This window comes from Aulostomus chinensis, chromosome 7 (genome assembly GCF_037954235.1).
Source record: "Aulostomus chinensis isolate RoL2024-O1b breed Wild chromosome 7, RoL_Achi_v1.0, whole genome shotgun sequence".
Taxonomy (NCBI): Eukaryota; Metazoa; Chordata; class Actinopteri; order Syngnathiformes; family Aulostomidae; genus Aulostomus; species Aulostomus chinensis.
The window spans coordinates 2,153,230-2,172,218 of record NC_141326.1 but is presented as its reverse complement, the minus strand read 5'-3'; the positions used below and the strand labels follow the sequence as shown (position 1 = coordinate 2,172,218).

Sequence of the window (18,989 nt, the reverse complement as noted above, 5' to 3'; positions counted from 1 at the left end):
TTAAGCGATGCCCTCTCTCTGTAAAGTTTCAAGGTTGGTGTCATCACGAGGAAGTGGACGGAGCAAATGTGACGCTGGCTTGTGGACTTGTTTTAGCTGACAGCCTCTCGGCACAAAATTTCCATCCCTTCATCGCAAAAGTCAGCAGTTTCACTGCAAAAAGTTGGAAAATGTTGCATTTTTTGTTGGAGTGGGAGCAGCCATTTATGTACATGAACACCACATTCCAGCTAAGCTCCCTATTGTGGTTTCTGTAATATTCTGAATAAGACGTTTATTTGCACTGCAGCTGAGGGAATATTCCTGTTTACGTGTTAGTTGGCATATTCCGAAGAGACTACTCCCTGTCGCTAGGCAACCTCATTCATAAACTAAAGCTTTTTCAGATGAACATTGATTGCAACTTTAGCACCAAATCCCAAATATTCCCAGTTCCTGCAATATTACAGCAAAAAAATAAATAAATAAAAAATCACAAAAAAAAAACCCTACAAATTTAGCACAATGTTTTACAAACGGCACCACAAAATCAAGCATTTTTAGCCACAACAACCCGAGAACAACTCCCCCTGGAGGGACAGCAGCAGTTCACAAAATGAAGGTCATGCAGTGTGAAATATTCAGGAGGACTTGAGCAGCAGTGACACACTCATTAGCAAATGGAACTGTGATAAATCAAGAGCTAATCGGGTTGGTTTGCTGAGGTTTGCTGGTCGGTCTGATGATGCGTCCGTGTTTATGAAGCGGCTCATTTTGGTGGCGGAAGTCACAGCTCAAGAACATTTCTGCAAACAGCTGAGATGGCGTCAACGTGGCATGAAAGATTGTCAGAGGAACTGCCAACAGCTGTGTAGGCTGAGATCCACAGGAGCCGTCCACTCCCCCACGGAGGGGAAGAGCCCCCCGCAGGGACAAACACACACGCACCAACACAGGCACGCTCGCACACTCCCCTGACTGACGTTAGCACATTCTTCCCTGCCTCACGGTCTCTCACACACCCACCGAGGTGAGCTTCCTAAGGGTGAGAGGTAACTATAGTTTTCTAATCCCATTATGTCAAAGGTCTCCTGGGAGTGACCCCAGGCTGTACATGCACTTCCAAATCCCAACGAGAAGCAGCTGGAGTTGGTGACTGGTGCTCTCTCAGCCAAGCCCTGAGTCAACAGGCGTGCTGGCCTGCTCTGGTGTCCCCACCGTGCCTGATAATGTCTCCTCCAGTCGATTCCAGAGGGTAATAGAGGCTGTATCCCGGTCACGGCCGGCACGCGCTGTTGCTGTCATAAATCTCTTCCTGCATTTCATTCACATTGTTTGCTCAAATGAGTTGGAAAGCAGGAAACAGAGGCCGATATCAAGATTCCTCTTCCTTAACTGGCTTACAGTGACGATGCATTTTGATGGGAAATAGTGTGTTGCACGTTGGAGTAGCGCGGGAGTGTTCACAAGTGAAACATAATAGCTATAAAGTGTGTGACAGCTCCTAAAAGGATTGTTAGAGGGATAATAACAGAGGGAGGAAGAGGCAAGAGGAGAGAATTAATCTAGCTTTCTGCCCGGCTTTTAAGTTGCTCTGTGGAGGGAAAAAAGTTCTGACTTGAATCTGACGATGGTTCCTTTTGGATAAATAGCCGCTGTATCATGGGGCTGAGAAACTAATCAATGGTCAGATGCTATCTCCTAAAATGTCAACCGCAGCAGTTTGTGCAATTTAAGCCTGATCATCCCACTCCGTGAGATGCGGCGATCCACATGATGAATAATGAGAAAGGATAAAAATTCCAAGGCAAAGTAGAGGGGTTTAAAAGGCACTTAATCAAAAGGAAATCAGTGCTCCAGCACTTAACATTTAGTTGACTATCAAATCTTTGCAGCGAGCAGCGAAAGACGTGTTCCTCGCTTCCTGCTTGTTGGTGTCTATCCAAGCCGTGTCTCAGTGGTAATAGTGGTGATGATTTTACAAGGCTCCATCTAATTAGCTTGTTACAGAGACTAATCAGAGCCAAAGCAGATAATTAGAGCCTATCAGCTCTGGAATGATAATGAAGAATATACTGTGTGTGTGTGTGTGTGTGTGTGCGTGCGTGAGGGAGGTGAGGCTGGTCATGCGCACCAGCCAGTGAGAGTGCACGCAGCGTTTTGTGGAGCTGTGAACGTGAGGGATTTCTTTCTGATGTGGTGAGTTAAGTGCCGAGCGGCCGTGAGAGATGAGAGATGCCCCTGTGAGCACCGCGCTGACACAGCCTCACCTGACCCAGACAAAAGACGCCATCAAATCAGCCGGCAGAGCAGCGGCTCACAGGCTCCGCCGGATTCCTTTAAGTCAAATGTGCTTTTTATTGTCAGTGTGATGAAAAGATGAGCGTCTGCATCTGCAATGGATCCCACACGAGCATGCGGTGGGTAACACAGCAACGCATGATAAAAAGGTGGATGACAGGGGTGAAATGTGTGGTTCTGGATTTGCAAATGTGTGCGCGCATGTGTGTGTGTGTGCGCGCGCGCGTGTGTGTGTTCTCTCTCTCTCGTGCTGCAAGCCGTTCTGTCGACGCTTCCTACTGTTAATCCTCTCCTTGGGTAGTTGCTATATAAAGCTGCTAAGTGGCTTGCTGGTATGAAAAAAAAGTTGTCTCGAGTGCTTTTGTGCACATATGCACTGCCCACAGTAAAAGGACACTCAGTGTGTGTGGGAAGAGGATGAGAGTAAACATTGAAGGAGAGAAGCACAGATACGGAAACACAAATATCTACAGAGGCAAAGAAAGCGAGAGGAGGAAGAGGCAGGCAGTGTGAAGGAAGGAGTATTGTGTGATGCTTAGCACAGAACAAAGTAACACTATAGAACGTGGCTGGAGATGCTGCGAGCAGCCCGACCACACTGCACAACAGGACATTAAGATAAAGTATACGTATCTGAGGGGTTCCGTACGGCTCTCTGGTTCCTCCTCTGCCCAGTGGGGGAGAAAATATTTGTGTAAAATTAAAGAAATTGCATCCGTCAGCATAAACAGCAATAGTGCCTGTGAGACAAGGACTTCCAGAGGTACTGTTCCAGAGGTGAGCGCGTGGAAAGTGGAGTATCAGCTCACTGGGGGAGTACCACATTAGATTAACCAAATGTTTGCAGTGAACTTTCCCCCCATCGCTGTGCTTCAAGCAGAATGTGAAGCGGTCAGCAGGAGATTAACATGCTAAAAGCAACAGAAATCTATTAAGGCGGGGATCCCAGCGCCACACTAGCTGGGCTCAGAACGGCTGACACGCTAAATATGTAAACACACATGCAGGTATTTTCATCCCCGAACAATTAAGTGGACGTCTTTGTGTTCTGCACGTGCTCACTACAGATCTGCACAGGTGCAGGCAGGAGTTTGAATCGAAGCAGGCATCTGCAGTCACTCTGACCTGAGCCACTGGAACACCTCTCACATGTGGAAGCCGGCAGCCATTGTTACTCCTCTTCTTCTGAACTCCTCCACCCAGCAAAAGATACTAGAAAGTACAGCTCCACCTCTACCTCCACCTAAAGCTCTACATCCACCTGTATATCAAACTCTACCTCTCCCTCCACCTCCCCCTCTACTCCAGCTCCAGCTCTACATCCACCTGTATATCAAACTCTGCCTCTCCCTCCACCTCCAGCTCTATATCCACCTGTATATCAACCTCTACCTCTCCCTCCACCTCTACTCCACCTCCCCCTCCACCTCTTCTCCAGCTCCACATCCACTTGTATATCAACCTCTACCTCTCCCTCCACCTCCCCCTCCACCTCTACTCCAGCTCCAGCTCTACATCCACTTGTATATCAACCTCTACCTCTCCCTCCACCTCCCCCTCCACCTCTACTCCAGCTCCAGCTCTACATCCACTTGTATATCAACCTCTACCTCTCCCTCCACCTCCCCCTCCACCTCTACTCCAGCTCCAGCTCTACATCCACTTGTATATCAACCTCTACCTCTCCCTCCACCTCCCCCTCCACCTCTACGCCAGCTCCAGCTCTACATCCACTTGTATATCAACCTCTACCTCTCCCTCCACCTCCAGCTCTATATCCACCTGTATATCAACCTCTACCTCTCCCTCCACCTCTACTCCACCTCCCCCTCCACCTCTTCTCCAGCTCCACATCCACTTGTATATCAACCTCTACCTCTCCCTCCACCTAAAGCTCTACATCCACCTGTATATCAAACTCTACCTCTCCCTCCACCTCCCCCTCTACTCCAGCTCCAGCTCTACATCCACCTGTATATCAAACTCTACCTCTCCCTCCACCTCCAGCTCTACATCCACCTGTATATCAACCTCTACCTCTCCCTCCACCTCCCCCTCCACCTCTTCTCCAGCTCCACATCCACTTGTATATCAACCTCTACCTCTCCCTCCACCTCCCCCTCCACCTCTACTCCAGCTCCAGCTCTACATCCACTTGTATATCAACCTCTACCTCTCCCTCCACCTCCCCCTCCACCTCTACGCCAGCTCCAGCTCTACATCCACTTGTATATCAACCTCTACCTCTCCCTCCACCTCCAGCTCTATATCCACCTGTATATCAACCTCTACCTCTCCCTCCACCTCCCCCTCCACCTCTTCTCCAGCTCCACATCCACTTGTATATCAACCTCTACCTCTCCCTCCACCTCCCCCTCCACCTCTACTCCAGCTCCAGCTCTACATCCACTTGTATATCAACCTCTACCTCTCCCTCCACCTCCCCCTCCACCTCTACGCCAGCTCCAGCTCTACATCCACTTGTATATCAAACTCTACCTCTCCCTCCACCTCCAGCTCTATATCCACCTGTATATCAACCTCTACCTCTCCCTCCACCCCTGCCTCCACCAAGGCCAGTTTTTGGCCCCCTGCACTTTTATGCTTGGCCCTAATTAAAGCTGCAGCAAGCAGTGACGGGCCTCTGCCCCCCCCCCCCCTCCACACACACACACACATACACACACACCAGCATGTCAGGGACGTGGAATTTGATCAAACATTCGGTTTTTTTTTTAAGTAGAGCCAGACTAGTACTGCACGTGGCACAAATATCACTTTCTACCTCCACTAGGTGGCGTCAAACTTTCTATATATGATGTTTCTGTGGGAGTGAGGACAGCACAGTATTATTGTGATGTTTGTTACATCCTGTAACCACTAGGTGGGGCTATGATAGTCTATGTCATCTCCTGTTCCCCATCACCAGGGTCTGCAGGTGTTTCTGACCTTATTTGAGGTGATCTGATCCTCCCACTTGGAGGAGGAAGTACAACATCAACATGTTGACGACTGTGGCCAACAGGTGGCGCTGTGACGAGTACACCCCAGAACTGAGTGGGTTCCTCCTTGAGAATATATGAACAACGATATAAACATCAGGATATTTCTCCTCAGGTTTTACAACGATTCCTGAACTCCAGATCCATGTCCCGCCAATCACCCCCCCCCCCAAAAAAAATGATAGAAACTGGCAAAAAACCAAAGTAATAACTTTGAATATTGTTGGAAAGAAACTCTCCAGATCCCCGACCCTTCCAGTCTCTTCCTGGACTCCTCCCACTTGTTTCCTGGAAATCCGCAAGCTAGTTTTTCATAATTATGCTGACGAGCAGACAGAAAAATAAAGGGCACTGGAACACAAGCTCCTTCAGATCGGTTCCTGCCGTTGGTACCACCAGTCCGCCTCACACTCACAGGGTCCTGAGATCACATGTGGAGCCACGTCACTGGCAGTGTGAAAACGTTTGTTTCAATGTGTTTCTGGGGCGGTAGGATAGCGGTGGACACCGCCCCCTGTTGGTGTGAAGTATGACACGCTAATGCACCTTTAAAGTACAAGTGACTCACCAACTTCTGAATTTCTACAGTTGAGAGTGAGAAGCATTTCTTTAAGAAAATGGAGACAAATATATGGATGGATGGATGGAAGGATGGATGGATGGATAGATGGATAGATGGATAGATAGATAGATAGACAGACAGACAGACAGACAGACAGACAGACAGACAGACAGACAGACAGACAGACAGACAACAATGAACCAAGGGGAGCAAAGTAGAAAACACTTATCGGCACCGCAGGAATGATCAGTTTTGAGGTTTTAAACTAAAACTTGATTGCATTAATGTTCATTCCTCTAAGGATATCTCTGTGTCTCTGTGTTTGGCTCCAACCTGTGTGGGAAACAGCGTGTGAACAGGAGAAATGGATGGATGGGCTGAGATGAATGTGGTCGACTTTAATGACCACCGGTTCACTTTAATTTGTGGTATACTGCATGAAAAGAAGCTGCTTTATGTTTGTCTTCCTTGAGCAGACAAGTGTTCCCTATTCATGTCTATTAACTCACATAACAGAGGAGGATTTAGAGGAGCAAGTGCTGAATGTAGATGTACTGGTGCTTTACAGCCCTCAGGCAAAGAGTAGACATTTAAATAATTCAAATTCTATTTAAAACAAATACAGTTTACAATTTATCGTTTGGCATAGCGTGCGAAAACTGGAGGGCCTCTTGGACAGTGCAGATAGGCCAGCATAAGAAAATGCTGTTTTTCAGATTATCATGCAGATCTACCCCCTAAATTAAATGCTTCCTCCTTCAGCCACTATCCTGCTGACGTACAGACGTACAGACGAAGAAATACACACACCAGCAAACAAAGGCCATCTTTTGGGGTTAAAAAATACGCTGGCATTTGAATACTAGAGAGGAAAACGCAGTTTTTGGGTGACGTGAAGCTTCAAGGCTGGTATCATGTGACTGCGGTGTTGCCAGTCCCAACGTTACTGCGGGATATTAGCGTTACTCTCTCCCACGTGAAAACCACGAATCAGTGGAGGACTCAGTCACTCGAAGCAAAGGTCATAGGTGAAGGTTACCTGCACCAGACGCACTTGGGCTGTGCTGTGTTCGCAGTCATTGGTGAGGAAGCGAATCATGTGTCCGGTGTGGAGCAGCACACAGACGACCTGAACACGGTTGACCCTCGTGCAGCTAAAGTGCCACTACATCTTAAAGGTGCCATGGAGAGGTTGAAGGGGGTATTAATTCTTGTTATGGGGTGTGACATGTAACCCCACTAACATGCTTGGGTCTGTGATGGCTCAGAAGCTTCCTAAAGGCTCTCTGAAACCGCTATGTTACCATGTTGGGTTTAGAATGCCTCGTTTGTCCCTATTGGGGTCCTTTCTGACCTCATCTGGCAACCTCATTATTTATGCAAGTGCATGAAGTGACGGCGATCGGTTGCCGTTGTTTATCTGGTAACCTCATTTAACTACTACTTTGTGATTGGCTGCCCTCACTGTCACTGAAAAGAAAGCACTCCCACTTTCTGGGCGAACTGTCGCCGGTGCTAAGTGTGACTGCTACTGTCAATTGACAACATTCCATATCATACAACAACATTGGTAAGATAAGATACCAAGTAGCCAGGCCAGGCCAGGCCAGGCCAGGCCAGGCCAGCGACAGACAGCGCAGATAAAGCAAAGGTCTCAATTCTATTGAGGCCGTTCATTCAATCATCTGCTCAGTCGGTGCTGCTGCAGGCGCCAGTTTGTGTCGCGCGAGTGAGCGACACGAGCAACCTGCACTCACTCGGCTCGCTCGCATAATCGCCCCCTCCCGAAATATGTCGAAGGGGCGTGTGTGAAAGGGGTGGGTTCAGTGTGTGCGAGTGGGGGGGGCACTGACTGAAGTGTGACGTCACTTTTCAGCCAAAATCGCATTGGTCCATTCTCCCGCAGTGATTCAAAAAAGGGGAGATACTTCAGAGGTTATGACACTGCCTCTCACTTCCTGTGTCTTCCCCACAACTGGGGGACGTTGAATAAACACCAAAAACACGAAAACGATGATTTTCATTCAAGGTGACCTTTAACCACATCTCGAAATTTGGTCATCGCCAATGGTTCACGCTCGTTTTATCACACCAAAACGGTTCTACATTCCTCTCTACTGGACAGAAGTGGGCTCTCACCTGACAGCAGGGATCCTGGCCCATGCACAAGTTCAGGTGTGAGCCTTAATGTAGCATTGCGGGGGGGTCTCAGCAGTCTCATTCCTCAGTCACTTACCAGAGCTTGTGACCAGGGGGGAGTGTTGGAATGTAAATCAACTGGTAAATTGAGAGTTGTCATGCTAAAGAAGTCTCCATTTCCGTGGTTCTTCAAACTTGCTGCTTCAATTTGTTCTGGAGTGTGAAATATGAAGCGTTGGCTCGTTGAGACCAGCTATAAATTGTACCTTTAATCAAAAATGTTACAGATTTAAATGAATTGTTGTTTAAGATTTTATCTAACATGCTGGAATTTAACCAAAAAGAAGCAGATCCAAAGCACTAAAGATATTTTCTTCATACGGGTGGAGTGGGACACAGGTCTGCACGCTTCCAATCACGCTGCCTGACCACTGCACCAACGAGCCTGGTTCACCGGCAGGGCAGCCAGAGTGCACATTCAACCGTGGTGACAGACATCCATCACACTACCCCTCCCCTCTGGAGGCCTGCACATGGACTTCATGCATGCACGCATCCCTCACGCATCTCTGGCATCCCTCACACAGGGGTCACCCATCCTGGAGGCCCTTCATAGGCTCACACACCGGACACACCTCCAATGACCTCACGGCCAGTCGTCCCACCACTGACACCTCATGTAGCGCAGGTAGGGGGTCTTCAGCCTACCCCGGTCTCCAACTCGGGCCTGCGGGGCGCCTAACATGCTCACTGGCTCTTAGGACACGAGGTCAGTGAGCATGTTCAGTGCCCTGCGGACCTGGGGTGAAGACCAGTGGGGTGACGGCCCCCACCTGGGCTTGAGTCATAAAGAGCTTAGAAACTTAAAGAAATGAACGAGAGAACCAGTGAAGAATCAGCGGATTATCTTTACTGGTCCCTGCTTAAACAAATATGGTCGAGGTTCCCTCAGCCGGACGGATCGTCAGCGCGGCTCAGCCTGCTCTTGAGCCTTGTTGTGACTTATTTTACAAGTTGGTAAGATATTTAGTGACATACTTTTATGAAGTTATTAAACACTGACTTGGAACAGTATGAAAGATTAACAGATTAAACTTGAACTTTCTATTCAGCACCAGCTGTATGCTGCCATTTGTTTCCCCCTGGATGGTATGAAGATAAATGCGTCCTCTCAGTTCTGATTTAACCTTGCCCCGGGTCGCTGGCCCGGAACATTGTTCTCCACCTCTGAGTCGGGCTGCTACATTAATCAAGTTAAACCTGATACCACGTTACTGAATGATGATTCTCTCGCATTTACTCGCGTCTCTTTTCCTCGCTGCTGACAACGTTAAAATGTTGCAAAATAAATTGAAGCGTATAAGTTGTAACATGCAACAAGCTGACCAGACATCATCGGAACAGGAACCGACAGAAGAGAGGAGAACCCAAAATACATCTATGACAGGAACGTTAGTCACTTTCAAAATGACTCATCAAAGCCCTGCTAGCTACGAAGATGTGGATCCAAGTTTTACCTCCTGAGATAATCAAAATGACAGGCCTGCACCGAAAAGGAGGTCTTCTGCTGTTAAAAGAAACTTCTCTGGTTTTGACTCAGAAGACGCAAACTAGGTTTTGTGGTGTTTATAACGAGACCTTGTTTTATTGTGATGGAAATTTGGTATTGAACAGCCAACAGTGAAGGTACGAATTGATTCAACTGAACAATCTTACACCGTTGTGTTCTCTCTGACTGGAGGGGCTCAGACACCAAATAACGGATGACCCTGTTGTCTGAGCTCAAAGTCACAGTCAGCAAATCTTTTAAGGCCATTTTTAATCACGTATTTGCACACGGTGAAGTATAAAGAACGTGGAAAAACATTTCCAGCATTTTTACTTGAATCCAGGGCTCCTTCCTGGAGGTGTTATAGATCTCACTGCTCTTCCTGGAAAGACATGGCCTGGAGTGCTGCGATTGGCTCAGCCCATCTACAGCAGGAGCTCGTGGTGAGAGAACGGATCGGCACCTGGGAGGTTGAGTTCAGTCCCTGTCGGAACTATCTGACTCCTGTTTTTTTACTTGTGGGCTTTTCCTTCTGAGTATTCTGATGCAGTTCAGGTCTGGTTTGGGGAAGCATCGGGGTTTGAAACAAAATGGAAGCTTTTACATCACACGAGCACGGACACCCGGCCGGCCGGTCGTAGCCCCTCACCGGTGCTTGAGGCGTGTCTCCGGAGGAAAAGCAGTGGGATCAATAAAGAAGGGGCAGATCAGCTGCAGCCTCTGGGGGTAGATGGAGGAAGTTCTGAGGCTTCTGATGTTTCCAGCACAAATCCAGGCAGAGACTTGTCCTTTTCTCTGTCTGAATGTCTTGCTGTCCCCTCCCTCTGTCTGTCTATGATTCCTGATTCATAGTTGCACATCAAATTGACGCCTTAAGCTGTGGCGAAGGTGCACGTTGCAATGTACCCTGCACTGAGCCTGACGCCGCGTCATTCAGAGCGTGGTTGGCACCGTTGACTCACACTCAGAAGGTCATTTTCTGCACGTCTGCATGTTCTACTCATGTCTGCGTGGGTTCTCTCTGGGTGCGCCGGCCTCCTCCCACATACCAGAACATGAAGGTGTCGCCCAGTTACAGCTGCGATCACCTTCAGGCGGTATAAATCTTAGATGGGCTGACATTAATTTCAGTAAATGAAACTGTTCAAATTTTTATTAGCGTGAACGCTAAAACAATTTGCTCCATTTTAGCTGTTGACATTCCTCCATCCATCCGTTTTCTATACCGATTATCCTTAAAGGTCTAGCGGGGGGGGCTGGACCCGATCCCAGCTGACATTGGGTGAGAGGCGGGGTTCACCCCCAACTATCGCAGGGCCATCAGGAGCAATTGGGGGTTCAGTATCTTGCTCAAGGACACTTGGACATGGTCACTGGGGAAGTGGGGATCAAACCAGTGACCCTTCGGTTGCTGGATGGCCACCCTCTCACTGTTGGAAGTCCACAAGCAAAGTCAGTGTAGCTCAACAGAGCCTTGCTGCCAACCAGAGCTCATGTGCCTCGCTACTATGTAGGTCATGTGATCAGGCCTGGGATCAACCCTCCGTGCAACTATTAATCAAACCTCTCTCTCTCTCTTTCTCTCTCTCACTGTCCATCTCCTGAACTGGTCGAGGCAGATGGCCGCCCGGTGCGGTTCTAGACCTGCTGTGTTTGTAAAGTCACAAGATAATAACTTTTATTTGCTGAACCTGACTTGACTTCAACTTCTCTTTGCCGGTTGATGAGTTATGAGTGGACATCTGCACCTTGGCTGCCATCACGGCGGCGCCCTGAGGGTGCTAGCAAGGCCACTCAGTTAAAACAGACCCACATGTTCTCCAGCGCCAGTACAAGTTAACATGTTGTCCAGTGTTTTCCATTAGGGTCCTTCAGTCGATGCAGGGGTCAGCGGGGGGGTTTAGTCCTAGAGTCGTTGCACTCACTGCTCAGAGGCGGGCGGATGAAGAGGGTCAGACGCAGGGAGACAGGGAGGGAAAAACTCTTTCCTGCTAAAATGACACCAACCAGGACATTGCAGCTGATTCTTGCTCCCACACTCACGTTCCCCCGGACAGAAGCAAAGCCTGCTCAGATGAGTTGGTCAGCGAGACTACGCATGAAAACCAGAATGCTTCAGGTCCAGGAATGTTGTCGGATTCTGCATTCATATGCAAATCTCTGCTTATAGAAAACGGCCCTCAAGCAACTGGCAGGCAGAGGCTGACGAAGAGCTCAGGCAGAAGGAGAGTTATAGGAGGCAGAGAAGTGCAAATATTAACTGAGTCATCAGGACTGATGCGGGATCCGAGCAATCTTCCTCCTAATTCTGTGCTTCGAGGCTGGAGAGACTGAGTTCTTGCACCTTTAAGATAAAACAGTCTGTTCATGTTTTTGATGTACATTATTTAGACACAAGAGGAACAGCATTTTTAAGTCACCAGCTCTCAGTGGAGCCAGTTCCAATTTCCATCCCACCAAAATGTTTGGCTTGATCTTAAAAGGAATGTGAGTCACACTGCTGTGGATTTTTTCAGTCATGGTTTTATATTTGCCAAACAGCTTAAAGTCGAAGATGCAAACAAGTCAATGTCATGAGAGGATACGTGGTCACGTCTGAAGCTGGGACGGCCCTTTGTGCTGCTCAGGAAGGACATTTTGCTACTCATACTGAACAAAACCATTTGCATTTTCACATGTCCTGCTTAAAATGACTTTTTTTTAAAAATGTACATACCGATTAAATAAAAATTAAAGATCAGGCTTCTCTCTGCTGTTGCAAATGAACTTCAAATGTTGAAGGCGCAGTGACGGACGGCTCAGACGGCCGTCGCTGTGATGGGGGCTCTCGCTGCCTCCCCTCTGCAGTAAACAGAAAAGGCATTGGTGGAATCCTCTCTTCTGATTGGCTAAAAAAAGGAACAGGAAACCAGAAAATGTCTCTGTGTTTGCTGCAGAGTGGAGGACTCCCATAATGCTGATGGCTGTCAGATTGTGGAGCTGTTTAACACTCATTTAAACAGCCTCAAAATGTTGTTTTTACCACTTACATCACCTCCTAGAAACATCTCTGAAAGATTTACAGCCTGCTGCTTTATCGGCTTCCATTATGAAGCTGTTCCTTTCACTCCATCCCTCCGTCCTTCATAGACATAGGAGATTTTATTGGCCTTGACTTTGCCTCTATTAAGTCAATAAAATGTTTTAAAAAGCTCGATTGTGTCAGAAAGTGGTAGAAACAGTTTTGTCTGTGAATGCACGACGCTGCACCGCCTGGCTCCAGAGCTTCGTTCTGGCTGCGACAGCTCCTCTCACCATCACAGGAGGACGACTCCGCGCCGCCGTTCACATTAGTCATGACAGTTCCAAGCTTTTGAATTAATTCTGGGTCACTTAACTCGCTTGACTCTGCTTCTGACAAAGAATGACTTGTAGCACCTCGCCGCACATTTACGGCAGCCACCAGGAGTTGAGCAGAAATGATTACACACACTATTAAAGAAGAACTGTCTATTTTACTTTTACCGCAGATTAAACAAGGAAAGTAACTGAATTAAAATGTCCAACATTTAAAGACATTGTGTATTGGAATATGTCTTATTACAGAGAGAGATTTCAGGAGACTGGCAGTGACTTTACTCGCTACAAAACTCTGCGTGTGTGAGAGGTTTTCAGGTGTTGCTGCGTTGACCTGCTGAGATTGAGCTGAACTCCTCTGACGAGGAAATGCAGATGAAGAAAACCTGATAAAAGTCCTCCGACGGCACTGACGACCCCGAGCCAGAGGCATGGGGCCCCGAAGCATCAGTTCAGGCTCCTGAGCATGAAGTCCATCCATCCCTCCATCCCTTTTCTATACCACTAATCCATTTAGGGGTCGTGGGGTTTGTGTGTGTGTGTGTGTGTGTGTGTGTGTGTGTGTGTGTGTGTGTGTGTGTGTGTGTGTGTGTGTGTGTGTGTGTTTGTGGAGCCTATCCCAGCTGACACTGGGCGAGAGGTGGGGTTCACCCTGGACTGGTCACCTGTCCGTCACACTACATCAAGTCACAGGTTTCAAGTTCTCCACTGCAAATGCTGTTAATGAATGTAACCTGCCCCCCCCCCCCCCGGCTCAGGGCCCCAGGCAAACCTGCTGCCAGGTCCCACGTCCAGCCCCCTCCTACTTATGACTGCTCTGCTCAACCTTCATATTCGCCACAATGAGTTTCTCAAAATGCACCGACAGGCAAATTAGCAAACCACTGATGCTGCAGAGAGATTAAAGAAACAGAGAAATTGTCTTCATCACGCCGATGCCCCCCCCCCCCCACGCTGCGCTGGTCATACCATCCTGAAAATTAAAACACGTACAAATAATACTTCAGCAATCCTGCAACTGTCAGTCACACACACACACACACACACACACCAGCCAGGCCTAAGTATCCACTCACATTTGAGGAAATGCTAAAGGCACCTTCAAAGCCAATACGACCCAGTGCTCCCAACAAATCGATATTATTTATACAGCATAATCAGGTTCTCAGGCAAGTCTTAAAAGAAGACACAGGGTTGCTGTTAGAACTGTAGTGGCGATAGGCCCTCCATCAATAGCAATAAGGCTTTATCCCAGAATGCTCAGCAGCTCTATTAAAATGCAATAAATGCAAACTGCAATGAGAGCACCAAACAAAAGCGCGCCCTCCCTGAATCATAAGCAGCCTCTCCTGTCCCGGCCATGGCGCAAACATCATGGCTGCCGTCGGCTCCTGCGCCGACAGGAGCGTCAGGAAGGATCCCGGTTTGGATTCAGCTGATCGCCTTTTCACATGGAACTCAGATGACCAGACTCAGCAACAGGAAGTGAGAAAACAAGAGCAGACGGACAGGAAGTAGTGGACGTGTGACGGTCTGGCCGGTGGAGATGCTCCAGCATCTGAGCGCGGATCCAGAGGAGGAAGACAGTGAAGTCAGCACTGATTTCTATGATGGCTGTGACGGCGTAAACACGGCGCTCGCAGCAGCAGCATCATGGTGCGAGGAAGCTCACTGCAAACAAGCAAAGCTGAACTGAAGTAACCCTGTTCTCCATTTGATGCGCGAGTTGTGTATTCTGTGTGTGTGTGTGTGTGTGTGTGTGTGTGTGTGTGTGAGAGTGTGTGTGTTTCATTTAATGTCTTTGTATTGCGGCTCTGTAGTCTCGGTTGTTGCCCTGAACTGAGACTTTTCCTTGATCCTCCTGCCTAAATCCACATATTAAAGCTGATAGTAAAACGTTTTGTTCTCCAGGGGGTTGGCGGGCGGGGTTTAGGGGGGCAGGACCCTCAGGGGTTTGCGTCATACTCACCTTTTTCCAACCCTGATGAGTTTATGTCTCTCTGCAACTGTCTAAACTCTGTAGATCTGTTGATTTACTGTAGTTTTCAGTGGATCGGGAGGTTGAAGACACACACACACACACACACACACACTGCTCTCAGTCCCCACACCTGATTAGCAGGTGGAGATAATGACCAATCAGATGCATGGAAATCTAAAGTGAAACTGAAGTGCGTACAAGTGACTGACCGTGTGTGGGATTCCTTGTTTCTCCTCAGATGAAACTGTACAGACAGGCATTCGTTTACATGAACATAAGCACTGCATTAGTAGTCAAGGGCTGCATCTCCACAACTACCTGTGACATCGCACATAATTAGATCTGATTGTGAAGTAGGCCTCCTATTCTCAAATGTGTGAGGGAACAATGGCCCTAACCAAACACACACTCAGTGCAGAAATAATAAGCTCTCAAGCATTCATACCCAAAAGCCCGTGGAGGACTCACGCACTCGTCCAACCGCCACCCACTACGCTACAAGTGACACGGATGGGACGAGGCACACGCACGCCGCGCCACGTTCACAGCGGAGCTTCGTTCCTTTGCTCAAGTCTGAGTCAGTCGATGAGTCGGATGGCGTGGAGTGTTTCCCACACTGGCAGCAGCGAGGGGCCGCCAGTGTGGAGAGTTCAAGTGTGCAGTTGCTGCCATTAGCAGAGTCTCGACAAGCTCCGCCCCTTTGAGGCTTTTTTCAAACGCTGGTAATGGCGTTCTGCATGACCCCTCCCGGCTCCTCTCACACACTCGCAGCCTCTCTCCCGCTTGGATGAGCATCAATGAAGGAATTTATGCGCTGCCATAAACGTCACAATTTGCCGTGTGCATGGATTATTGAGTTCCAGACGACATGTTCAAGCGATCCACACTTCTATGGGCTTCAGTCACGGGTCAAAAGATCCTCTCACGAACCTGCGGACTGCTACATTTTAGCCAAAACATCAAATATGCTTTTATGTTTTCAGCCTTAAACTAAAGTTAAAAAGTAGCAGTAAAGTAAAATATATAGTGACTGTAGTCTTTGATGATGTGATAGAGCTCAACAAGACCTTTAAGATGATGTATAAAACTCGTTTCCTGCCAAGATGACAACTACATCCTTGTTGCACCAGCAAAGGTGACAAACCACCAGCCCAGAGGCCAGCAGTCTGATTCGACTGGGCGGAGCCAGGCGGACGAGAACCAAGGAGTCTGTGAGAAGCGTGTCTGGGTGCCTGGTCTCCTCCAGCTCTACTGGAAGCCTGTGGTGTTTGTTTCCTCCACTTATACGTGTGTGTGTGTGTGTGTGTGTGTGTGTGTGTGTGTGTGTGCGCGCATGATAGACAACACATCTCCACTTCCTTCAACTCCTGGCTGGACACTGGCATCGTGTTCCTGCTCAGCGAACATGAAATGGAGCCGTGGCCTCGTGCTGAGCCATCAGATAAGAGCATCACAACTCATTTTAACAACTCACAACACTCTCCACCTTTGTGATATCAAATTACACAAGTCGCCCCCCCCCCCCCCCCAAACAACAACAGCAAATACTTGCCTCAGAAACTACTGGTACTTCAAACAAACCAGCCATCAATCACCTTTTTATCTGACAACAGAACTTGATGCAAACTAAATGCAGTTGCTACGAGCGCTCAGCCACGTTGTGCTATGAAAGAACTGAACCACGGACGTTCCGGTCTGATGAAGGGTAGCGCCAGCAACAACCTCCGTCGTCTCTCCTCCCGTTAGCAGACACAGATATTCACACACCTCCATGCTTGAAAATACTTGAGTGATACTTTCTGGTATAAAATGTGCCACTGAAAAATTACAGGCATTTAAGTGAAATACATTTAAAAAGGAACCCCATGAACGTTGCCAGGACGGGGCCAATCGCCAACGCTAACTTAGTTCATGTCAACACTCCCAGCTGAGAGGGTGGGGCTTGTGATGAACGTGCTGCTGGGGAGCACAGCAGATCTGTTGGCTTCACTTTTGATGAGCTCTCATGACGCACATCTATACATAGAAATAGTCCAGGGGGTTGGCGTGTTGCACGCACGCACATGTTCAAAAGTGTTTATTGAAGTGTGTGTGTGTGTGTGTGTGTTTTTGCACTGATGTGTTGCAGCAGTTGTCTATGTGTGTGTATCTTTGCAGTTGTAGGCAGACAACCGCTCGCCCAGCATTGAGAGGAAAGCGTAGCTCAAAGAAACCCGATGCAGCTACAAAAGCACACGATATTCCTTTAGGAATGGTCAGCGGGGTGCAGGGTAGAGTTTGATGTGCATGAAGAGAAGACAAGAGAGGAGAGGAGCGAGGAGAGAGGAGGAGAGAACGAAATTGCGGTTGATACCACGTTGCTTTCTTCCTCCATTCCAGCCTGAGAGGTTCATAGAGAGTCCCTCATTTGGTCATTTGTCTCTATCAGCGCCCGTCTCATGGTGTTAGTGTGTCAGAGAGCTATCTGTCTCTCTCTCTCTCCCTGGCTTGATGATGGAGAGGTAATTTCAGTTTTATGACGGAGCAACTCTAATGATGAGGACGGGAGAGCTGAGAGCATATGAGGGTGTGAAACACTGAAAAATACTGTTTGGTGTGTGTACTCTGTATACAAAACCCCACATCTGTGAGATAATGTGTGTGTGAGAGCACAAACGGGACAGGGTCCAACTCCCACTGCTGTCCCCATCAGTGAATGTGCTGTTAATGGAGAGTAATGAGGGGAGCACTTTCATGGCAGATGTGCCCCTCTGCAACTGTTTTTCTCCCAGACTGTAAAACTGACCGAGGTGAGACCGGAGCGGGCCAGCAGCCGCTCACCGTGCTGATTAAACTCTGAATGTGTTGGGGAAATCTGAATGGCTTCGTTTGCCGACTTTCCCTCGTGCTCTTGTACCCCGCGAAGTAAGAGTAAGTATCATTTCGACATAGCACCCCATTGAATGACAAAAGCACTGGCGGTGTCAGCCAGGCCCAAAATCTGTTAGGGACCCATCTTCTTCACTGGAGTGTGAAATTATTTTAGCTCCCTGCTCATTATAGGATTTTAAAATGCATTATAGTTAGGGCTTTTATGGTGTGCTGCAGCATTAATTCAATTTGGCCTATTCACGCTTTCTTATTATCATGCTCCGTTCAAGCTACAGGGGGAAGAAGCTGCTGAGCAGTGCTCCCCAGCCTTATCTCTAAAGGATATAAACTACACTACCCAGCTCAATCAGAGCCAGGCTGCACCGCTCCATCCATTCATCCTCTACTCCTCTGTCTCTTCCTCTCCTCCACACGCCGCTTCCTATGGCGACCTCCATCTCTCTTTCATCCCGCTCTCCATTTTCCTTCATGCCGGTGATTGATGGTGGTTGTCCTCAGAGCCCTTTCGATATCTTTCCATGATAGACAAACAAACATAAACACGCACAGCCATGCATGTTCACACACACACACACACACACATAAACACACACAGCCATGCATGTTCACACACACACACACACACAGAAGCAAACAGAGGGAGCCACACAGGTTTAATGGGAAAACACGCCACAGTGTATGGGTGAGACAGCGTTAATCTATCACTGCAAGCACAACCTGAGTCTGTGTTTGCTCAGGGGCATTGTGGGAGCACCCTATCACTGTCCCTTACTGGGCAAGGGTGCAGTAAATGCATTCCTGTGGCAGCAGATTAGGACGGAGCACGAGTGAGTTCAGACAGTGTCGCTCCCGTGCGTGCTTGCGTGGACGCACACTGACAGAACACACATGGACGTGGTTCGTCGAAACCGAACCAAACATGCAGGTCTAGTCACATGCATTGTAGCGTCCATCAGCATGTGACTGCGGTTTGGCTTATTGGTAGTGGGGGAAGAGGAGGAGAGGATGAGGATAAAGTCCTCATTTAGAGAACTAATCCAGTGAGCAGTCTGTCCTGTGAGGACCATCATCTCCCGTCATTAGCAGCAGGCCAGCAAGATTAAACAAGATCAATGTTTATCACCCCCCATGCGCCAGAGAGAGCAAGTCTTCAAATCCCAGACCTCATCACGATTTATCACAATATCTGCTATCACAACTACGTGACACCATCAGAGCCAGCACATGTAGGTAAGAGCAACGTTAATCAGCCCAACACTGGATGATCTC

The 18,989-nt window shown here is 48.3% G+C and overlaps 1 protein-coding gene across 1 annotated transcript in view; it reads right to left on the bottom strand.

Annotated features, from left to right (window-relative positions):
* Window positions 1-18,989, bottom strand: part of LOC147258181 (neural-cadherin-like) — a 105,485-nt gene that overhangs the window by 74,866 nt on the left and 11,630 nt on the right. The window lies entirely within an intron of this gene.